At 42.1% G+C, this 21,492-nt stretch overlaps 1 protein-coding gene and 1 pseudogene across 1 annotated transcript in view; one reads left to right on the top strand and one right to left on the bottom strand.

Moving 5' to 3' along the window:
* Nucleotides 1–21,492, top strand: part of LOC127487170 (uncharacterized) — a 399,814-nt gene that overhangs the window by 184,921 nt on the left and 193,401 nt on the right. The window lies entirely within an intron of this gene.
* On the bottom strand, nt 427–14,058 carry LOC138843645 (testis-expressed protein 10 pseudogene; annotated as a pseudogene).

Below are 21,492 nucleotides of genomic sequence, written 5' to 3'. Positions count from 1 at the left end.
ACTGGGACATTCCTTTTATTTTATGTTTTATTTTAACTAATTGTTTCCCTCGATTTTACTTTTTTAAAATTTCAAGCCTACAGGAGTTACAAATGCCCACATGCTCTCAGTCAGGCTCCCCAATGGTTAACATCTGCCACACTTGCATGCTATCTCCCTCTATGTATCTCTGAACCCCTGGAGAAAAGGCTGCAGATATCAAACACTCACCCCAAACACTCCAGCATGTACCTCCCAAGAGCAAGGACACACTCTCCCTCATAAACACAGCACCATTATCACCCGCAAGCAGAGAACTCAATTATATAGTCTAGTATTTAGTCCAAACTCCAGTCTCCCAATAAATCCCTTGAGGGGTGTTTTGCTCCCAAAGTAGTCAATTCTACTTTGAAACGAACCTATTTAGTATAGATTGTGTACCCTTTTCAGAAAGCCACTTGTTAGAAAGTAATAAGAGCTTTCAGGTGCTTCTGTCTCTAGGAGTCCATGCCAAAAATACAATATAAGACAATGACATTTTTATGCACAAACAATAAGTTAATCGCAGCATGTTTACAATTCAAAAAACTGGAAACACAAGCGCAAGGACAGAGGAGAAGTTAAGTCAACTTTAGGAAGAGCCATAAAGTAAAATATTTGAAGCCTTGATAAATATTTAGGAATTTTGAATGTGTGGGGAAATTAATGTAAGGTAAAGTGAAAAAAAATCAGGATATCAAGTTGTGTAGAGAATATACCAATTAGTACTATGGAGAGAAAGGGGAAAACCCCACCAAAAGATTCTTAGTAGTAGTTGTGGAAAGCGGGTGGTTTCCATTTCCTTCTATGTCCAATCCTTTCTGCCTACTCATACCCACAACAGGCACATAGAACTTGTAATCAGAAAAAATACGGTTCTACTTTTTAAATATTTATTTATTTGAAAGGCAGAATAAGAGAGAGAGAGAGAGATCTTCCATGCACTGGTTCACGCCCCAAATGCCCACAACTGTGGGCTAGGCTGAAGCTCGGAGCCTGGAGCCAGGAACTCCACATGGGTCTCACAGATGGGCAGCAGGGACTCAAGTACTGGGGCCATCATCTACTGCTTTCCCACATTGCATTAGCTGAATTGGAAGCAGAGTAGCCAAGACTTGAACCAGGCACTCTGATATTGTATGCAAGCAGTAGCCTCACCCACTGTGCCACAACACCCACCACAGTCTTAAATCATAAGGCCCTCAGATGAACTTTCAGCAATCAACTAACTTACCAACCAGGTGATTATTACCTAGTCCTGTAAATGTTAACTCAATGACATGATGTAGGGGTCCCCAAATGTTGCTGCATATTGGAATCTCTTGACAAATTGGTCATCTTGAAAAATTGCTGATGCTTGATTTCCATCCTCTGATATTCTAATTTAATTGACATGGATGCAACCAGGACTTTGGGATTTTTTAAAGTGGGAGTAGGACTGGCATTGTGGTGCAGCGTTAAGCTGCTGCTTGCAAAACCAGCATCCCACACTGGAGGGCCAGTTTGAGTACTGGTTGTTCCACATCTGATCCCACTTCCAGATGATGCAGGTACACAGCCCCAGTATTTGCACCCCTGCCATACATATGAGAGACCAGGATGGAGCTCCTGGCTCCTGTTTTTGTGTCTGGTTGGTTGGTTGGTTGGTTTTAAGATTTATTTACTTATTTATTTGAAAGGCTGAGTTACAGAGAGGCAGAGGCAGAGAGAGAGAGGGCTTTCATCACTGGTTCACTCCCCCAACAGCCACAACAGCCAGAGCTGGGCCAGTCTGAAGCCAGGAGCCAGGAGCTTCCTCTGGGTCTCTCACCTGGGTGCAGGGGCCAAGGACCTGGGCCATCTTCTACAGCTTTCCTAGATCATAGCAGAGAGCTGGATCGGAAGAGGAGCAGCCCCATATGGGATTCTGGCACAGCAGGCAGTGGCTTTTACCGGCTACACCAATGTTCCGGTCCCCTGGCTCCTGATTTTAGCCTGGCTCAGACCAGGCTGTTTCAGCCATTCAGAGAGTGAACCAGCAGAGGGAAGATCTATATTTCACTATCTCTCTGCCTCTCAAACAATAAAAATAAATACATTAAAAAAATTTTTAAAGTGGGGGCAGCAGACTGGCACTATGGCATAGAAAGTTAAGCCTCTGCCTGCGGTGCCAGCATCCCATATGGTCACCAGTCTGAGTCCTGGCTGCTCCACTTCCAATCCAGCTTTCTGGGAGTGCATCTGGGAAAGCAGTGGAAGATGGCCTAGGCACATGGAGCCCTGCACCCACATGGAAGACTCAGAAGCTCCAGGCTCCTGGCTTCAGCCTGGCCCAGCCCTAGCCATTGTAGACACTTGGGGAGTGAACCAGTAGATAGAAGATCTCTCTCTCTCTGACTCTGCCTTTCAAATTAATAAATAAATCTTTTTAAAAGAATAATAAATAAATAAAGTTGGAGAAGCAAAGTATGGGAACCAGTAATATAATTCATACTATTTTTAGAAATAACTAACCTTTCTTCTGGCATTTATAATGAGCTCTTCTCAGCTCTGATTAAAACAGAAAACTATAACATTCGTCTAGAAGCCAGAGAATATGGATTCCACAGTGCTTTCAGACACATCTTTTAAAAACCAAGATGCTCTGTGTATCTGCTTTACAGTGGCGCTAACTCTAGTGTCCTGCACAGGTCACCAAATGGTCACCCTTGCACAAAATAAGTCCACTGCTTACCTTTTATTGTTGTAAGGCAAGTTCTCCCAAATTTCTGGAGGCACGTAATAACTTGTTCCCACATATGTACAAGCAAACGCCATGGGACTAAAACCAAAAACGGCAAAGAGTGACCACAGAGAATTCCTGAAAATGCAGCATGTTTTGATTACTGTCACAGCATGACAACAGCAGTACGTACTCAGAGAGAAGATGGGCAGATCCAAAATCTCCCAATTTTACTTTTCCATTTTGGGTGAGAAAGACATTCTGTATGAAACAAGAAGAACTCAGGTTACATCTTCCTTCATGCAGACACAAGGCCAAGGTCTCCAGAGGCTGACATCAGAGACCAAGGGTAGAAACGCTGGCGTGGAATGCAATATGCCCTCCTGCCAGCTACACAGCCCCCTACCTGGGAGCTCCAGGTGACGGCTTTGAAACTGAACAAGCTTTGGGTGAGTCAGCAGACCTGACTGAACAGGAACCTGTGTCAGGGTGACCCCACATGGCAGGACTGGGTGTCAGCTACTTCCTTTTCTTTTCTAAAAGATTTATTCATTTATTTGAAAGTCAGAATTACACAGAGAGGTAGACTGAGAGAGAGAGACAGAGAGAGAGAGAGAAAGAGAGAGAAAGGTCTTCCATCTGCTGGTTCACCCCCCAATTGGCCACAATGGCTGGAGCTGCGCTGATCTGAAGCCAGGAGCCAGGAGCCAGGAGCTTCTTCCAGGTTTCTCACGTGGGAACAGGGGCCCAACAACTTCAGCCATCTAATACTGCTTTCCCAGGCCATAGCAGAGAGCTGGATTGGAAGTGGAGCAGCCAAGACTTGAACTGGCGCCCATATGGGATGCTGGTACTGCAGGAGGCAGCTTTACCCACTATGCCACAGTGCTGGCCCCTCAACTACTTTCCATCTGAGAACATATGTTCTAGGAATGGGGCCCGAAAAGGCTGAGAACATATTAGCATACACTTCCAAAGTGACTCTAGTGGCTTCTTCTCATTTCACTAATTTGGTTAATATTAAGTCAAAGGGTACAAAGCTTCAGTTTGAAGGAACGAATAGTTCAGATCAGGTGTATGGCTTGCTAATGACAGTTCATAATAACATACAATATGCTTGAACACTGCTAAGCGAATACATCCAAAAGGTTCTCACCACAAAAAAGGATAAGTATGCAAGGTGATGGGTATGTTAATTAGTTTGATTTCATCATTTCACAAGGTATACATACATTAAAAAAAGAAATACCTCATAACTATATACAATTTTATATCTTAATGCATGGTATCTTTATACATTTTTATCTTAATAAAGCTGGGAAGATTTTTTTAACTAAATAAAAGTAAATAAATAAATATTAGGCTGAAAAATATTTTTCAACTAAACAGAAATGTCCCAAAAGGAAATAAGGTAACAGAAAACAAAAGACTGAATGATACAGCTTTGGGTTTTCTTTAAGCTCCAAAAATATAGTCCACTCACCTTGGATTTGATATCTCTGTGTAGCACCCGTTTCTTGTGAATGGATTTACTCCAAAGCCCATTTGTGTGAACGAATTAGGTATCTGTAAGGAAAAAGATGCAAAATCCACAAACACGTAGTAACGGGTAAACGCTAACCCCAAATTCCAAAGAACCATTTCTAGGATGCAGCTGCCCAGGGTTTTACACAACGTGAGCACAAAACTCCTGCACTCATCTTAGTTCAATTAAAATTCAGTGTTGTCTGAAGAAATTCAGAAAAGCTGTGATCCCCATGCCTATTTCATGTATGATTCAAATGGCAATTTGGTTTATTTTTTTAAAGCATTAGTGGTTGTATTATTCACTGATTTACTTTCATTTGAAAGGCAGAGAGATAGAGATAGTCGGAAAGAGGAGAGAGATCTTTCATCTCCTGGTTCACTCCCAAATACCCGCAACTGGGGCTGAGCCAGGCTGAAGCGAGGAGCCTGGAACTTCATCCAGGTCTCCCATGTGTGAAGCAGAGACCCAAGTACTTGAGCCATCAGCTGCTGACTGGAGCTTCCTGTCAATGCACACCTTGGGAGATCGTGGTGATGGCTCAAGTAATTGGGTTTCTGCTACCCATGTGGAAGACCTGGACTGTGCACCTGGCCCCCAGTTTTGGTCCAGCTCAGTCCTGGCCATTGTGAGCATTTGAGATGTGAACCAGAAGATGAAACGTTGTGTCAGTCTCTGCCTCTGAAATAATAAAAATTTCTCTGCCTCTCAAATAATAAATGAAAATTAAAATTTCAGTACAATAAAATTAAGACTGAAATATCTACAATAAAGTACAATGAGTAACACAATTTTCAAAATCTTGTAAACTTGAAAATTTTATTCTTTTATATTTTATAACCATCATATTGATTTTACTTTCTAAAATATTTTGGGCAGCCGCATCCTTAGGATACCATTCAGTAACATTAGCATAGAAATCAGTTGTTGGGGTGTCTCTAGGAAAGATGGTTGAGCCACTGCCTGCAGTTCCAGCATCCCAAATGCATACCTGTTCAAATCCCAGCTGCTCCACTTCTGATTCAGTTCCCTGTTAATGCTCCTGGGAAAGCAATGGAAGATGGACTATATGCTGGGGCCTCTGCACCCATGTGGGAGACTGGGGTGATGCTCCTGACTCCTGGGTCCTGGGCCCTGGGTCCTGGCTGCAGCCTGGGTCAGCCCTGGATTTTGCAGCCATCTGGGATGTGAACCAGCAGATGAAAGATTCTCTCTGTAACTCTGCCTTTCAAATAAATAGCTCTTAGAAAAATCAGTAAGTCAGTCTCTTACCGTATCTTCAGGAAATAACTTTCCCTTTTGCTGTTTAATCTTTTGCATTAGATACCCTCCATCACAATATTCCATCACAATATATAGATGTCCTCCAGCTAAAATAGATATAAGTGTCTTTAGGAAAGTTGCAGTGCCATAAAGAAATTCAGAAATGCACAGATGTATGGGAGTTCATACTCACCTTCAAATGATTCTTTGAAGGCAACAATATTGGGGTGTTTCATTTTGGCTAACAGAACAGCCTCCTTCCTAAACTTCTGTGTTTCAGAAAGACTAGAAAAAGATTTTAAACCATAAATTTATATTGCATTTTATTTTTAAAGACTTATTTATTGAAAAGTGGCATAGCAGAGAAGTATCTTCCATCCATTGGTTCACTTCCAGAATGGACACAACTCTGGCTGGGCTAGGCTGAAGCCATGGGCAGTAGGAACTCAACTACTTGAGCCTTCATCCACAGCTTCTCAGGCACACTAGTAGAGAGCTGGACTGAAAGCAGAGCAGCTGGGACTTGATCTGGCAATCCGTTATGGGATGTCAGCATCCCAAGTGGCAGCTTAACCTGCTGTGCCATAATACCCACCCCTAATACTGTACTTAAAATAGCATCACATCCAGCTCCCAGATAATGCACCTGGGAAAGCATCAGAAGATGGCCCGAGTATTTGGGCCCCTGCACCCATGCAGGAGACTTGGAAGAAGCTCTGGGCTCCTGGCTTTGGCCTGGCTCTAGCCCAGTCCCAGCTGTTGCAGCCATTTGTGGAGTGAACCAGCAGATGGAAGATTCTTCTCTCTCTCTCTCTCTCTCTCTCTTCTCTATCTTTCAAATAAATAAAACAATAAATCTTTAAAAGCACAATAATTTAAAACATTTAATTATATTATTTAACATTAGTTTAAGTATACTAATATGTAATCATATGAATATTAGTGTTTTAATCTTATATTTTAGAAAGCATTATAATAATATTTATATAGGTTGAATATATTTCAATGTTAGATGCAGTACTGTAACATTGCACTCAAACCCAATTTAAGTTTTTCAAACTTGCTCAAAAAACAACTATGGCTATATTTTGCATACTGGAGCTGACCATTTTATTATACTATTATGTTCTTTTTCCTTTTCTTACATGTACAGAGTGGAAATAGTTTTTTCTTCTCCTGTAAACTAGTTTTAATATCCACCTAAGTGTCACCGACTTGGAGGGCCAGTATTCCATCAAGAACAGGGCATCCTAAAAGAGAAATCAATGATTTCATGTTTTGACCACTTGTAACATTTTACTGGTCCGTGGCCAAGATAAAAAAAGTAATAATACATTACTGCATCAAAGATGGACAAAGATGATACGCAAAATAAGTATCCAAAGCCGTTTGTCTATAACTTACTGAGGATTAAATCTAGAATACATGGCCTTCCAATCCAGAAATTGCCACTGATTATGTACTAGCACAGGGTTCCTGCAGCAGCAGCAACAGCATCAACTGGGGACTTGTCAAAAATGCAGGTTCATAGGCGCCCCCAGACCTACTCAATCAGAACTTCACGGGGAGGCACAGCAATCTGTATTTTAACAAGTCCTCCAGACGATTAAGTGTCACTGAACACAGTCAAGAATTCAGTGGTGCGGGGTGGGCATTTGGCACACCAGTTAAGATGCCATCTGGGATGCCTGCATCCCATATCAAAGTGCCTGGGTTCAAGTTCCTGCTCTATTTCTGATCTAGCTTCCTTCTAATGCACCTGGGAAGCCAGTGGAAGATGGCCCAAGTGCTTAGGTCCTTCCCACCCATGCTGTAGACCCAGATGGTGTTACTGGCTCCTGGCTTCGGCTTAGCTCAACTCTGGCTGTTGCAAGCATTTGGGGAATGAACCAGCAAATGGAAGATCTCTCATTATGTCTGCTTCTCTCTTTCTCTCTGTTAGTCTGCCTTTTCGACAAATAAAGAAATCCTTCAAAAAACCAAAATATTGTTAAACAGGCTCCATAGCATGTATTGTATAGTACATGGTAATGAAGTCTAGAGGGAAATGAAACCTGTACATGGATCTGGATCGAGATGGTCAGTTCCCTGATTCTAAGAGTGAGTAGCCTACATCTTTGCTCTTCATATTTTTATGTCCCGTTCTCATTAATACTGCACCTGAACTGCATTTGGCAAAGATCTGCTACACTGTTAGGTATACACGATTGGAAATTAACTGCTGATTACACACTGGGATAAAATAAACAATAATCACTATCTGAACATGGGCTAATTTTTTTCCCTTTCCTAATTGCAGTGTCCTAAGAGCCACATAAACTATATCAAGCTCTTATAAAGCCAATGAATAAACAGATTACATCGTTTGCATGGAGGAGAAATTCCTCATTAAGCATCAAGAACTTATTGTCTTATACAGACTGCAAGTGCATGCTCACTATGACTTATTTTCTTTAGCAGTGACCTTGGGGAGCCTTATTTCCTTCATTGCAAACAGCTGATTACTGCTTTCCTGCTGCACGAGCCAAAGGAGCCCTCACCAATCACCCTCTGGACTGTGTAGTCACCCATGCTGGGTTCCTGCACAGCTGGGCTCCACCCATGCAGTCCCCAAGGGCTCTTCAAATCTACCTTCAAAAACAGAAACATCTGAGAAGTACATTCACTTTCAAAAGGCATAATTCATCCTGTTGAGGCTAAAAATGATATCCCCCAAATGTGGTGTTTTTTGGCATGCTGAGAAGTTTGATCAAAAGAAAATTAAAAAGTCTTAAAAGCAGGCTCAGAGTCAATGTCCCTCTAACCTTGTCTTCCCCCTTCAAGAGCAAGGAGATGCCACCTGCAAAGTGCCTTTATCTGCCTAAAGTTTGGACAAGCTAAAGAATATACAAATGACCTCTGTCTCTTCCCCTATACTTCCCTTAAGTAGGCTCACATCCCAAGAAAAGACTGAATTCTGCCAATACACCTGGATAATTTTTTTTTTTTGGCAAGCCATTGTCTGTGTTTCAGTCCCAGATGCATCGCTAACGCATTGTCTCTGCTGCAGGCAAAACAGATTTTGTCCCATGCTAATTATGCCCTCCAAGCCCACAGAGTTCCTCTAAAAATCATTCACAATTTCCCTTATACTCCCCTTTTCTCCCTCACCTACAGAAAAAGGGGTAAAGATGTGTCAGGACCATGTTGGGTTTGTGGGTAATCACACACCTGTGATCCCAACCCTGCCCCAGGCACATTAATAAATGTGTATAACTTCTTTCCTCTTTAATCTATTGTCACTTCATTTGGGCAAAGCTCTAGAAGACAGGGGAAATTTCTCTTCACCCCTACAAGCTAAAGTAGCTCTAATCATCACAATATGGCACAGCTTATTCCTTTGAAAGGGATCAGTTTGCCACAAGCATTCCACTTTGGCACAAGAATTGCTTGGAGCTGAAAGCAATTTGTTCTTTATCCTTTTCACTTTCATTTAAATACAAACATCCCCCTAGGTAATGGCAATAACCTTTGTAAATGTGTTTTTCCCTCCAGTACCAGGAATACATTTGTTACCAACAGGGAAGGCATCAATTTAAGTTTACATTATAAACCTTTATCTTCTGTTATCTAAATAATCTTTATCCTCTGTTGTTTCTTTATCCTCTGTTGTTTCTTCCACATATTTACCCTCTTGCTCTTCACTTTAGAAGCCTCTGTCCTTGATCTAGCTACTGTTCCCTAATTTATCACAGAGTTAGTTAAAATGTAAGTATCTTGGTTTAACATTTCACAATTTGGAGATGTAGTAGACTTTTTCTCCCATCTATCTCTTTTTGTCAGTTTAATTTTCAGGGCCTCAAGCACTGAATCTAAGAAGACACAGAAAAAAGTTTCCCTCCCTACATTATTCACTCAACAGGCAGACACCGAGCCCCAACTCTGAGTCAGAAGTTGGAATCCTGAACAAATCTCTCTTGGTCTCTGGCATCAGGGATGTCCCATGCAGAGGTGGCCATAAACCTCAACAAATGTGGAGGGCAAGTCTTCCAAGAAGAGCATGCCGGTTTATAGCAGAAATATCCAAAGCAGTGGGCAAACGTATACTTAAACTAGAGCCTGAAGGATAAGTGGAAGTTGGCCAAAGAGGAGGGAAAGCGCGATCAAGGCGGAGGGAATGGCACATTGCAGAGCAAAAGGGATTACGTTCAAAGAATTCAAGAAGACTGTAAGGGGCTACAGTGACAGGGCCTTATCTGAAGTCCATTACAAGGCACAGTTAGATGGCTGGATTTTGTCCTCAGGGTAATTAATAGGCTGTCCCTGCAGTGTTTTTTTTTTTTTTTTTTACAGGCAGAGTGGACAGTGAGAGAGAGAGAGACAGAGAGAAAGGTCTTCCTTTGCCGTTGGTTCACCCTCCAATGGCCGCCGCGACCATCCTCCACTGCACTCCCTGGCCACGGCAGAGAGCTGGCCTGGAAGAGGGGCAACTGGGACAGAATCCGGCACCCCAACCGGGACTAGAACCCTGTGTGCCAGCACCGCCATGCTGAGGATTAGCCTCGTGAGTTGCGGCGCCGGCCCTGCAGGGTTTTAACCAGGAGGGCAATACAGTCCTCACACAAATGTATTAGAAAAATCACCCACACAGACGGCAGAGTGAGCAGAGCAGAGGGTGGAGGCACGGAGGGGCCAGATCAGAGGCTCCATGAGTAGACAAAGCAGGAAAATGATGGTGCAATGAAGTAGGTGGTGCCAGTGGGGAAGAAGAAACTGGGAAGGAAGAAGTGGCAACAATTGACACATTTTTGCTACAGATTTCTGGAGGACAGGAAGGGAGGAGGAGGCACCATGGACTCCCAGATTTCTGGCATAAACTGGATGAATGGTGATGATATTCCTAGAGAGAAAAAAGCATAATCAATGGTGGTGTGTCTAGCTTTTTCTTTGATTTTTCTGGTGGTAGGAGCATGGCAGAGGTGGGGCAGAATATGGGAGAAAGGAAAAATCCATTCCATTTTCGACAGGCTGAGCTAGAGGAGCCTGCAACTGGAATGAGTTGTGAAACACACTGACTTCAGACTGCCCAATACATATGAGAGTGTGTGCAAAATGTAAAATGAGATGTAAGATTCCCAGAGCCTTGCCTGGTACACAGGTCTTTAATAAATGGCAGCTATGTTCATTATTAAGACCTTAGAAAGAGCATGCATTTTTTTTATTATTTAAAAAAAAACACGCTTTATTTTTCCAAAAGCTCATGCTGGTTTTTTTTTTAATCTCATAAAGAGAATGACCAATAAAGCAAAAATCACAACCCAAAACCTACAATATTGTGAGGTATAAAACTTCAAGTTTATATTTGTTAAGTCACAACATTATCAGGAAAATCTAGAAATCATTTCTACATCGAATCAGATGCATTGTCATTGCTCTGAAACAATGCTAATCATATCGAAGGAAAACGTCTACCTGTACAATGCACCCTGTATCGAGTTCGAGTGAGCAGCCCATATAGCTAAGTTTAATGGATACAGTACTCAGTGCTAGCACTTAACCAGTTCTGTGACCCTGGGCAAGTGTGGAAAGCCAAATAATACTCTCCCCTCTATCCCACCACCTTCCCAAACTTCTCCCTTCAACTGCCTGCAACCTGTGCATTGGTTCTTCTGTATGGCAAAAGGGAATTAGATTGCAGATGGAAGTAAGGTTGGTAATTGTCTGACTTTTAAATAGGGAGCTGGGGCCAGCACTTTGTGCATCTGCTAAGTGGCCATGTAGGACTCCTGCCTCCCACATTTCCAATTCCAGCTCACTGCTAGTGTAGACGCCGGGAGGCAGCAGATGATGGCCCAAGTACTTGGGTCTTTGCCACCATGGGAAACCTGGATTCCAACAGTTCTGGGCATTTGAGGAGAGAACCAGCAGATGCAAGACCTACCTCCTATAAGTAAATAAAATAAAAAAAACATAGGGGGTTGATCTTGGGTTAGCCAAGAGCCAAGAGGGCCCAATGTAATCCCGAGTGTCCTTTCAAGTGGAAGAGGGAGGCAAGAGAGGAGGCCAGAGTCACAGAGGGATTTGAAGATGGAGGAAGGGGCCAGGAACCAGGGAATGCAGGTGGCCTCAAGAAGCTGGAAAAGGGACCCACATTGCCCCCTAGAGCTCCCAGGAGAAAGTAGCTCTTTTGATGCTGTCATTTTAACCCCATGAGAGCTCTTACAGATTCGCCCTCCACAACTGTAAGCACTTGACTTGTGATAAGGTATTACAGCTGCTATAGGAAGCTGGCACAGCAAGTAACCAAGCTGTGTGAAAATGTAGTATTTACTTCAAAGGCTGATCCAGAACCTGTCTGGTATACTCTGATATATCAATTACTCTGTAGTTGAGTGATAGCCCTAAGGACCCTGGAGTATACTGTTGCAAATGGCTAACATTTGCAACACCTGCAGAGTGCTCTTTGTATTCAACTTTGAGACTGTTTTCAATGCAAAACAAACAGCAAAAAGTACTGCACTTGCCTGTATGCAGAACACTGCTACAGCGGACACTGCTATGGACTAACGCTCCTCAGGAGTGAGCTGCCTGCACAGACCTAGCCATTCTCTATTAGTGACAGCATCAGCGGAGAAGGTGATAAGAGGGCCTGACTGTTCTCTTTCCCACTTAGTGCTGATGGTCACGAGAGAGACTCCTTCCCTTGTTCCACTGTGTACTAGTCTGCTCCAGCTGCTGAAGCAGCTTCCCACAGACTGGGTGGGAGGAACAGAAATGCATTGTGTGGTGGGTCCAGAGGCTTGAAGTTCAGGATCAAGGTGTTGGTAGTCTTGGATCCCTCTAAGGACTTGGAAGGAAAGGTCTCTTCCAGGCCTCTCTGCTTCCCTTTAGATGGCTGTCTTCTCACTGGGTCTCTTCACATCTTCCTTCTGTGGGTGCCCTCTCTGGGTCTAAATTCCTCTTTTTTATTTTTTTTTCTTTAAAAGTTCAGCTTTAATGACAAACATCTATTACATCAGCCTCTCCACAAAATAAGTTAGATGTGAGTACCCAATTTCCCACAGGAGGTACCACAGCTCCTCTTCAATACCCTGCACTCAAGGCGCTGGGCCTGTGGGTATTGCCCTGTGATGTACACATGGAAGCAATAACGTAAGTCGCTGACGTACATGGCTCCTGCACACTGCTACTCTTCAAGGCTGGGATATTCTTGATGATCTGCTGCACCAAGATAGCATTGGTCAACACGTGGGTCTGAGGGGAGCATGCTGAAGCGGCAGGCGAAGCAGCTGGCCCACCACAGGCAGCTCCTCAGGCCCAACCCTGTTCACCCACAGGCTCTGCATCAACCTGTGGACTCGAGGAGAAGAGCCAAGGCAGAGACGCGGGCCCCCAGAGCTTGTCCCTCTTCCTTAGATGCTCTGCTTCCCCTTTCTCTAGAGAAGACTGTAGCAACAAGAAGCCAGAAATGGCAGTAGAGTCTCACCAACTACACAAGTATGCTCCAGGAGCCTACAGATAACACCAGAAACACAGTCGGCCACGCTGTCAGGAATTACAGTCAAACCAACCTAGTGCCTAGCTTACTGGCACTTTGCAGGATGTCAAAGCTCTGACCTGGGACAGGGATAACCAATAAGCTGTGACAAACTGCCTCTGTCACATGCCAGTGGTATAAAAGTTGACCCAAATCCATAAGGTAGAGCAGCACAGGGGAAAGCTGGGTCTGGGTGACATGAGGAACTCCTCCAGGCCCTGAAGCCAACTCAACTCCTCTTTCAAAAATCCTGCAAGTGTGGAAAAGAAGAAGCTGACATTGTTCACACCATTGATCAACCAGTCATTAACTTCCATCCAGAAAATGATGATCTCATGTGCAGTATCCCGATAAGCATAGCAACCAAGCTTGAACTGAGTCTTCCCATAATACAGCAACGACTTAACTGAGAAAGCAGATCAGCAGGCAGACTGGGTGGAAAATGTACAAGCTGAACCAAATGTTGCTGAGGCTCTGCAGGGAGAACCACCACAGTGCCTTCCTGTGGATCATAGATTCGGAGAGCAGTAGCTTGTAAACTTTTTAGTAATTCTTTATTTGCTCCTGCTGCAGTAGTATGAATGATATCTCTAAGCTATGCAGAAAGCTCAGGGTTTCAGGAGCCAAGATGAGCAAGCTGCAATGGTAAACCAGCCAGCCAACATGAAAACACTTTACTACGGTATCTGAATCTTGTAAGACCGTATCTCTTCCTTTTGATAGATTTTACTGAAAAACTTCAGCAATGAAGTTTGAACTGGAAGGATAAGGCCCCTCTGCTGATAAAAGGTATACACTGCCTTAATCAGAGTCTCAGTAGCCTCTCTGCTGTGTTGTATCTACACTAACCTCCATGACACTCCAAGCAATCTGTTCAGTTGCTTACTATTCTGCCTAGAGTCATCTTCAAGGGTCTGTCACAAATCTTCTGATCATTTCTATCCAACTGGAAGCTTTCTGCAAAGTTGAGGCATTTGCCAAGGAGACCATGATATCAGACAGTGCTAAATTCAGTAAGAGAGGCCGGTGCTGTGGCTCACTAGGCTAATCCTCTGCCTGCAGTGCCAGCACCCTGGGTTCTAGTCCTGGTCAGGGTGCCGGATTCTGTCCTGGTTGCTCCTCTTCCAGTCCAACTCTGCTGTGGCCTGGGAAGGCATTGTAGGATGGCCCAGGTGCTTGAGCCCTGCACCCACATGGGAGACCAGGAGGAAGCACCTGGCTCCTGGCTTCGGATTGGCGCAGCATGCAGGCCGTAGCAGCCATTTGGGCGTTGAACCAATGGAAGACCTTTCTCTCTCTCTCTCTCTCTCTCTCTCTCTCTCTCTCTCACTGTCTAACTCTGTCAAAAAACAAAAAAATTCAGTAAGAGTTGATCTATGTTATTGGAGAAAATTATGCAATGCTTGATGTTTTTCTTTCCTTCTGTTCTTGGTTATTTTAATGCATACAGAAAATGACTCATAAAATGGTGTTTGAAATAAATAAGGCAATTCTTTAAATCCATGATTCCAATTTATGGATTTCATCATTTTCTTTAGACAGTTTCCACAAAAGGGAAATAATATTAAGGACTTGCTGCATAACTTGTAGAGACACTCATTCTATACCATTTCAAACAGAAGCATCTGGCTGTAGAGGCACAGCTTCAACCCAGCATTCAATTAGTCATCTTCAGTAGATGATAGGCCTTCATCCATAACACCTAATCCTCAAACAGGATACAATAGCCTGAACTGTGAACTGACATTTGGCTGTGAACCCCTGTTTTCATAAACCTGGATGTGTTACTGGTCATTGGCGTGTTCCTTCCAATTGATAAAAATGGGGTTTCTAGTGGCATAGGGATTTTCTTTTTGTTCCTGAAGTCCTTCATTTTCTTTCAACCTCCTGGATCCATCTGCCAAGGTGAAAGGAAAAAATGAAGAAATTTGTTCAGCTCCTATTTTAGGGGACAGGGATTGAAGTTGAATTGCTGCTGTATTATTTTTAAGTGAGTTAATGTATGCAAAATGTTTAGCATAGGGCTAGATACATATTAACTCATTTAATCCTCAAAACAACCCTAAATATCTTTTTTAACTTTTATTTAATGAATATAAATTTCCAAAGTACAGCTTATGGATTACAATGGCTTCCCCCCCATAATGTCCCTCCCACCCGCAATCCTCCCCTTTCCCACTCCCTCTCCCCTTCCATTCACATCGATTCATTTTTGATGCTCTTTATATACAGAAGATCAGTTTAGCATACATTAAGTAAAGATTTCAACAGTTTGCTCCCACACAGAAGCATAAAGTGAAAAATAATAGATGATTTTTTAAATGATGATGAAATCAGATCAGACCTAGAGTCAAGTTGGGAATTGATAATTTCTTTTTTTTTTACAGAAGATCAGTTTAGTATACATTAAGTAAAGATTTCAACAGTTTGCACCCCCATAGAAACACAAAGTGAAATATACTGTTTGAGTACTCGTTATAGCATTAAATCTCAATGTACAGCACATTAAGGACAGAGATCCTACATGAGGAGTAAGTGCACAGTGACTCCTGTTGTTGACTTTACAAATTGACACTCCTGTTTATGGCCTCAGTAATCTCCCTATGCTCCAGTCATGAGTTTCCAAGGCTATGGCAGCCTTTTGAGTTCACCGACTCTTATCTTGTTTAGACAAGGTCATAGTCAAAGTGGAGGTTCTCTCCTCCCTTCAGAGAAAGGTACTTCCTTCTTTGAAGACCTGTTCTTTCCACTGGGATCTCCTCACAGAGATCTTTCATTTAGGTCTTTTTTTTTTTTGCCAGAGTGTCTTGGCTTTCCATGCCTGAAATACTCTCATGGGCTTTTCAGCCAGATCCGAATGCCTTTAGGGCTGATTCTGAGGCCAGAGTGCTGTTTAGGACATCTGCGATTCTATGAGTCTGCTGAGTATCTCGCTTTCCATGTTGGATCACTCTCCCCTTTATTTATTCTATTGGTTAGTATTAGCAGGTACTACACTTGTTTATATGATCCCTTTGACTCTTAGTCCTTTCATTATGATCAATTGTGAACTGAAATTGATCACTTGGACTAGTGAGATGGCATTGGTACATGCCACCTTGATGGGATTGAATTGGAGTCCCCTGGTATGCTTCTAACTCTACCATTTGGGGCAAGTCAGCCTGAGCATGTCCCAAATTGTACATCTCTTCCCTCTCTTATTCCCACTCTTATGTTTAACAGGGATCACATTTCAGTTAAATTTCAACACTTAAGAATAACTGTGTGATAATTACAGAATTAAACCAGTCATATTAAGTAGAGTAGACAAAAAAACTACTAAGAGGGATAATGTATTAAGTTGTTCATTAACAGTCAGGGCTATGCTGATCAAGTCACCGTTTCTCATAGTGTCCATTTCACTTCAACAGGTTTCCTTTTTGGTGTCCAGTAAGTTGTCACCGATCAGGGAGAACATATGGTATTTGTCCCTTTGGGACTGGCTTATTTCACTCAGCATGATGTGTTCTAGATTCCTCCATTTTATTGCAAATGACTGGATTTCGTTGTTTCTTACTGCGGTATAGTATTCTAAAGAGTACATATCCCATAATTTCTTTATCCAGTCTACCTTTGATGGGCATTTAGGTTGGTTCCAGGTCTTGGCTATTGTGAATTGTGCTGCTATAAACATTAGGGTGCAGACCGCTTTTTGTTTGCAAATTTAAATTGCTTTGGGTAAATTCCAAGGAGTGGGATGGCTGGGTCGAACGGTAGGGTTATCTTCAGGTTTCTGAGGAATCTCCAGACTGACTTCCATAGTGGCTTGACCAGTTTGCATTCCCACCAACAGTGGGTTAGTGTCCCTTTTTCCCCACATCCTCTCCAGCATCTGTTGTTGGTAGATTTCTGAATGTGAGCCATTCTAACCAGGGTGAGGTGAAACCTCATTGTGGTTTTGATTTGCATTTCCCTGATTGCTAATGATCTTGAACATTTTTTCATGTGCCTGTTGGCCATTTGGATTTCCTCTTTTGAAAAATGTCTATTGAGGTCCTTGGCCCATCTCTTAAGTGGGTTGTTGGTTTTGTGTTTGTGGAGTTTCTTGATCTCTTTGTAGATTCTGGTTATTAACCCTTTATCTGTTGCATAGTTTGCAAATATTTTTTCCCATTCTGTCGGTTGTCTCTTCACTCTCCTGACTGTTTCTTTTGCAGTACAGAAACTTCTCAATTTGATGCAATCCAAATAGTTGATTTTGGCTTTGACTGCCTGTGCCTCCCGGGTCTTTTCCAGAAACTCTTTGCCTATGCCAATATCTTGAAGGGTTTCTCTAATGTTCTCTAATAACTTGATGGTGTCAGGTCATAGATTTAGGTCTTTAATCCATGTTGAGTGGATTTTTGTGTAAGGTGTAAGGTAGGGGTCTTGCTTCATGCTTCTGCACATGGAAATCCAGTTTTCCCAGCACCATTTATTGAATAGACTGTCCTTGCTCCAGGAATTGGTTTTAGATCCTTGATCAAATATAAGTTGGCTGTAGAGGTTTAGGTTGATTTCTGGTGTTTCAATTCTGTTCCATTGGTCTATCCATCTGTTTCTGTACCAGTACCATGCTGTTTTGATTACAACTGCCCTGTAGTATGTCCTGAAATCTGGTATTGTGATGCCTCCAGCATTGTTTTTGTTGTAGAAGATTGCTTTAGCTATTCGAGGTCTCTTTTGCCTCCATATGAATTTCAGCATCATTTTTTCTAGATCTGAGAAGAATGTCTTTGGTATCCTGATTGGAATTGCATTGAATCTATAAATTGCTTTTGGGAGAATGGACATTTTGATGATGTTGATTCTTCCAATCCATGAGCATGGAAGATTTTTCCATTTTTTAGTATCCTCTTCTATTTCTTTCTTTAAGGTTTTGTAATTTTCATCGTAGAGATCTTTAACGTCCTTGGTTAAGTTTATTCCAAGGTATTTGATTGTTTTTGTAGCTATTGTGAATGGGATTGATCTTAGCAGTTCTTTCTCAGCCATGGCATTGCTTGTGTATACAAAGGCTGTTGATTTTTGTGCATTGATTTTATATCCTGCCACTTTGCCAAACTCCTCTATGAGTTCCAATAGTCTCTTAGTAGAGTTCTTTGGATCCTCTAAGTAAATAATCATATCGTCTGCAAAGAGGGATAGTTTGACTTCTTCCTTCTCAATTTGTATTCCTTTAATTTCTTTTTCTTGTCTGATGGCTCTGGCTAAAACTTCCAGAACTATGTTAAATAGCAGTGGTGAGAGTGGGCATCCCTGTCTGGTGCCAGATCTCAGTGGAAATGCTTCCAACTTTTCCCCATTCAATAGGATGCTGGCTGTGGGCTTTTCATAAATTGCTTTGATTATAGTGAGGAATGTGCCTTCTATACCCAATTTGCTTAGAGTTTTCATCATGAAAGGGTGTTGAATCTTATCGAATGCTTTCTCTGCATCAATTGAGATAATCATATGGTTTTCTTCTGCAGTCTGTTAATGTGGTGAATCACATTGATTGATTTGCGAATGTTGAACCATCCCTGCATACCAGGGATAAATCCCACTTGGTCTGGGTGGATGATTTTTCTGATGTGTTGTTGTATTCTATTGGCGAGAATTTTATTGAGGATTTTTGCGTCTATGTTCACCAGGGATATTGGTCTATAATTTTCTTTCAGTGCTGCATCTTTCTCTGGCTTAGGGATTAAGGTGATGCTGGCTTCATAGAAAGAATTTGGGAGGATTCCCTCTTTTTCGATTGTTCTGAATAGTTTGAAAAGAAATGGGATTAGTTCTTCTTTAAATGTCTGGTAGAATTCCGCAGTGAATCCATCTGGTCCTGGGCTTTTCTTTGTTGGGAGGGCCTTTATTACCGTTTCAATTTCTGTTTCAGTTATGGGTCTATTTAGGTTTTCTATGTCTTCCTGGTTCAATTTTGGTAGATTGCATGTGTCCAGGAATCTATCCATTTCTGATAGATTTTCCTGTTTGCTGGCATACAAGTCCTTGTAGTAATTTCTGATGATCCTTTTTATTTCTGTGGTGTCTGTTGTTACATTTCCTTTTTCAACTCTGATTTTATTGATTTGGGTCTTTTCTTGTTTTAGTTAGTTGGGCCAATGGGGTGTCAATTTTGTTTATTTTTTCAAAACACCAGCTCCTTGCTTGGCTGATTTTTTGTAATGTTTTTTTGGATTCAATCCTGTTGATTTCTTCTCTGGTTTTAATTATTTCTCTTCTCCTACTAGATTTGGGTTTGGTTTGCTGCAGTTTTTCTAGGTCCTTGAGCTGCATTTAAAGCTCATTTATTTGGTACCTTTCCAATTTCTTGATATAGGCACCTATTGCTATAAACTTGCCTCTCAGTACTGCTTTTGCTGTATTGCGTAAGTTTTGATATGTTGTGTTGTTATCCTCACTTACTTCCAGCAAGTTTTTGATTTCTCTTTTGATTTCTTGAATGACCCAGTGTTCATTCAGGAGCATGTTGTTCAGTCTGCATGTGTTTGCATACTTTCTAGGGTTTCCTGAGTTGCTAATTTCCAGCTTCATTCTGCTGTGGTCTGAGAAGCTGCATGGTATGATTCTAATTCTTTTAAATTTGCTGAGACTTGCTTTATGGCCTAGTATGTGATCAATCCTAGAGAAGGTTCCATGCACTGCTGAGAAGAATGTGAAGTCTTTAGATGTAGGATTGAAAGTTATGTAGATATCTGTTAGATCCATTTGGGCAATAGTGTCGATTAAATCTGCTGTTTCCTTGTTGATCTTCTGTCTGGATGATCTGTCTATTTCTGAGAGTGGAGTATTGAAGTCCCCCAGTACTATTGTATTGGAATCTAAGTCTCCCTTTAAGTCCCTTAACATATCTTTTAAATAGACCAGTGCCCTGTAATTAGGTGCATATACATTTATAATAGTTACATCTTCCTGTTGAATTGAACCCTTAATCATTATATAGTGTCCCTCTTTGTCTCTCTTAACAGTTTTTGTATTAAAGTTTATTTTGTCTGATATTAATATGGCTACACCTGCTTTTTTTTGGTTTTTGTTGGCATGGAATATCTTTTTCCAACCTTTCACTTTCAGTCTGCTTGCATCTTTGTTAGAGAGATGTGTTTCTTGTAGGCAACAAATAGTTGGGTTTTGTTCCTTGAGCCAATCAGCCAATCAGTGTCTTTCAACTGAAGAGTTAAGACCATTAATGTTTAATGTGACTATTGATACATAGTGACTTTGCCCTGCCATTTTCCTGGAGATATTTTCTAGTATATGCTTTGAGCTTCCCATGCTCTTTTTTTTATTTTTTTGACAGGCAGAGTGGACAGTGAGAGAGAGAGACAAAGAGAAAGGTCTTCCTTTGCCGTTGGTTCACCCTCCAATGGCTGCCGCGGTTGGCGTGCAGCGGCCGGCACACCGCGCTGATCTGATGGCAGGAGCCAGTAGCCAGGTGCTTTTCCTGGTCTCCCATGGGGTGCAGGGCCCAAGCACCTGGGCCATCCTCCACTGCACTCCCTGGCCACAGCAGAGAGCTGGCCTGGAAAAGGGGCAACCAGGACAGAATCCGGCGCCCCAACCGGGACTAGAACCCGGTGTGCCGGTGCCGCTAGGCGGAGGATTAGCCTAGTGAGCCGCGGCGCCGGCCTTCCCATGCTCTTTTACTGGGGGTTTTTCTTCCTTTACCTTCTTTCATATTGATGGCCGTGTTTCTGTGTTTCTGAGTGTAGCACATCTTTAAGTATCTTTTGCAGGGCCGGACGAGTGGCCACAAAGTCTTTCAATTTCTGTTTGCTATGAAAGGTCTTTATTTCACCTTCATTCACAAATGACAGCTTAGCAGGATATAATATTCTGGGCTGGCAATTTTTCTCTCTTAGCACCTGGGCTATGTCTCGCCATTCCCTCCTAGCCTGTAGTGTTTCTGATGAGAAGTCTGCTGTGAGTCTAATTGGAGATCCTCTGAGAGTAATCTGACGTTTCTCTCTTGCACATTTTAGGATCTTTTCTTTATGTTTCACTGTGGTAAGTTTAATTACAATGTGTCATGGTGAGGATCTCTTTTGGTCATGTTTATTGGGGGTTCTATGAGCTTCCTGTACTAGGATGTCTCTGTCCTTCTCCAAACCTGGAATGTTCTCTGCTAGTATCTCACTAAAGAGGCCTTCTAATCCTTTCTCTCTCTCCATACCTTCAGGAACTCCTAGAACTCAAATGTTGGATTTTTTAATAGTATCTTGTAGATTTCCAACAATATTTTTTAGGTTTCTAATTTCCTCTTTTCTTTGGTTTGACTGTATGTTTTCCTGTGTTCTGACTTCTAAGTCCGATATTCTCTCTTCTGCTTCACCCATTCTGTTTGTAAGGCTCTCTAATGTGTTTGTCATTTGATCTATTGAGCTCTTCATTTCATTTTGATTTCTCTTCACTATCACACTTTCCTGTTCTACTAGTTTCTGCGTTTCATTTTGA

The sequence above is a fragment of the Oryctolagus cuniculus genome, chromosome 9 (assembly GCF_964237555.1).
Source record: "Oryctolagus cuniculus chromosome 9, mOryCun1.1, whole genome shotgun sequence".
Taxonomy (NCBI): domain Eukaryota; kingdom Metazoa; phylum Chordata; class Mammalia; order Lagomorpha; family Leporidae; genus Oryctolagus; species Oryctolagus cuniculus.
Note: the sequence above shows the minus strand (reverse complement) of the source record. Positions and strands in the feature narration are given on the sequence as shown.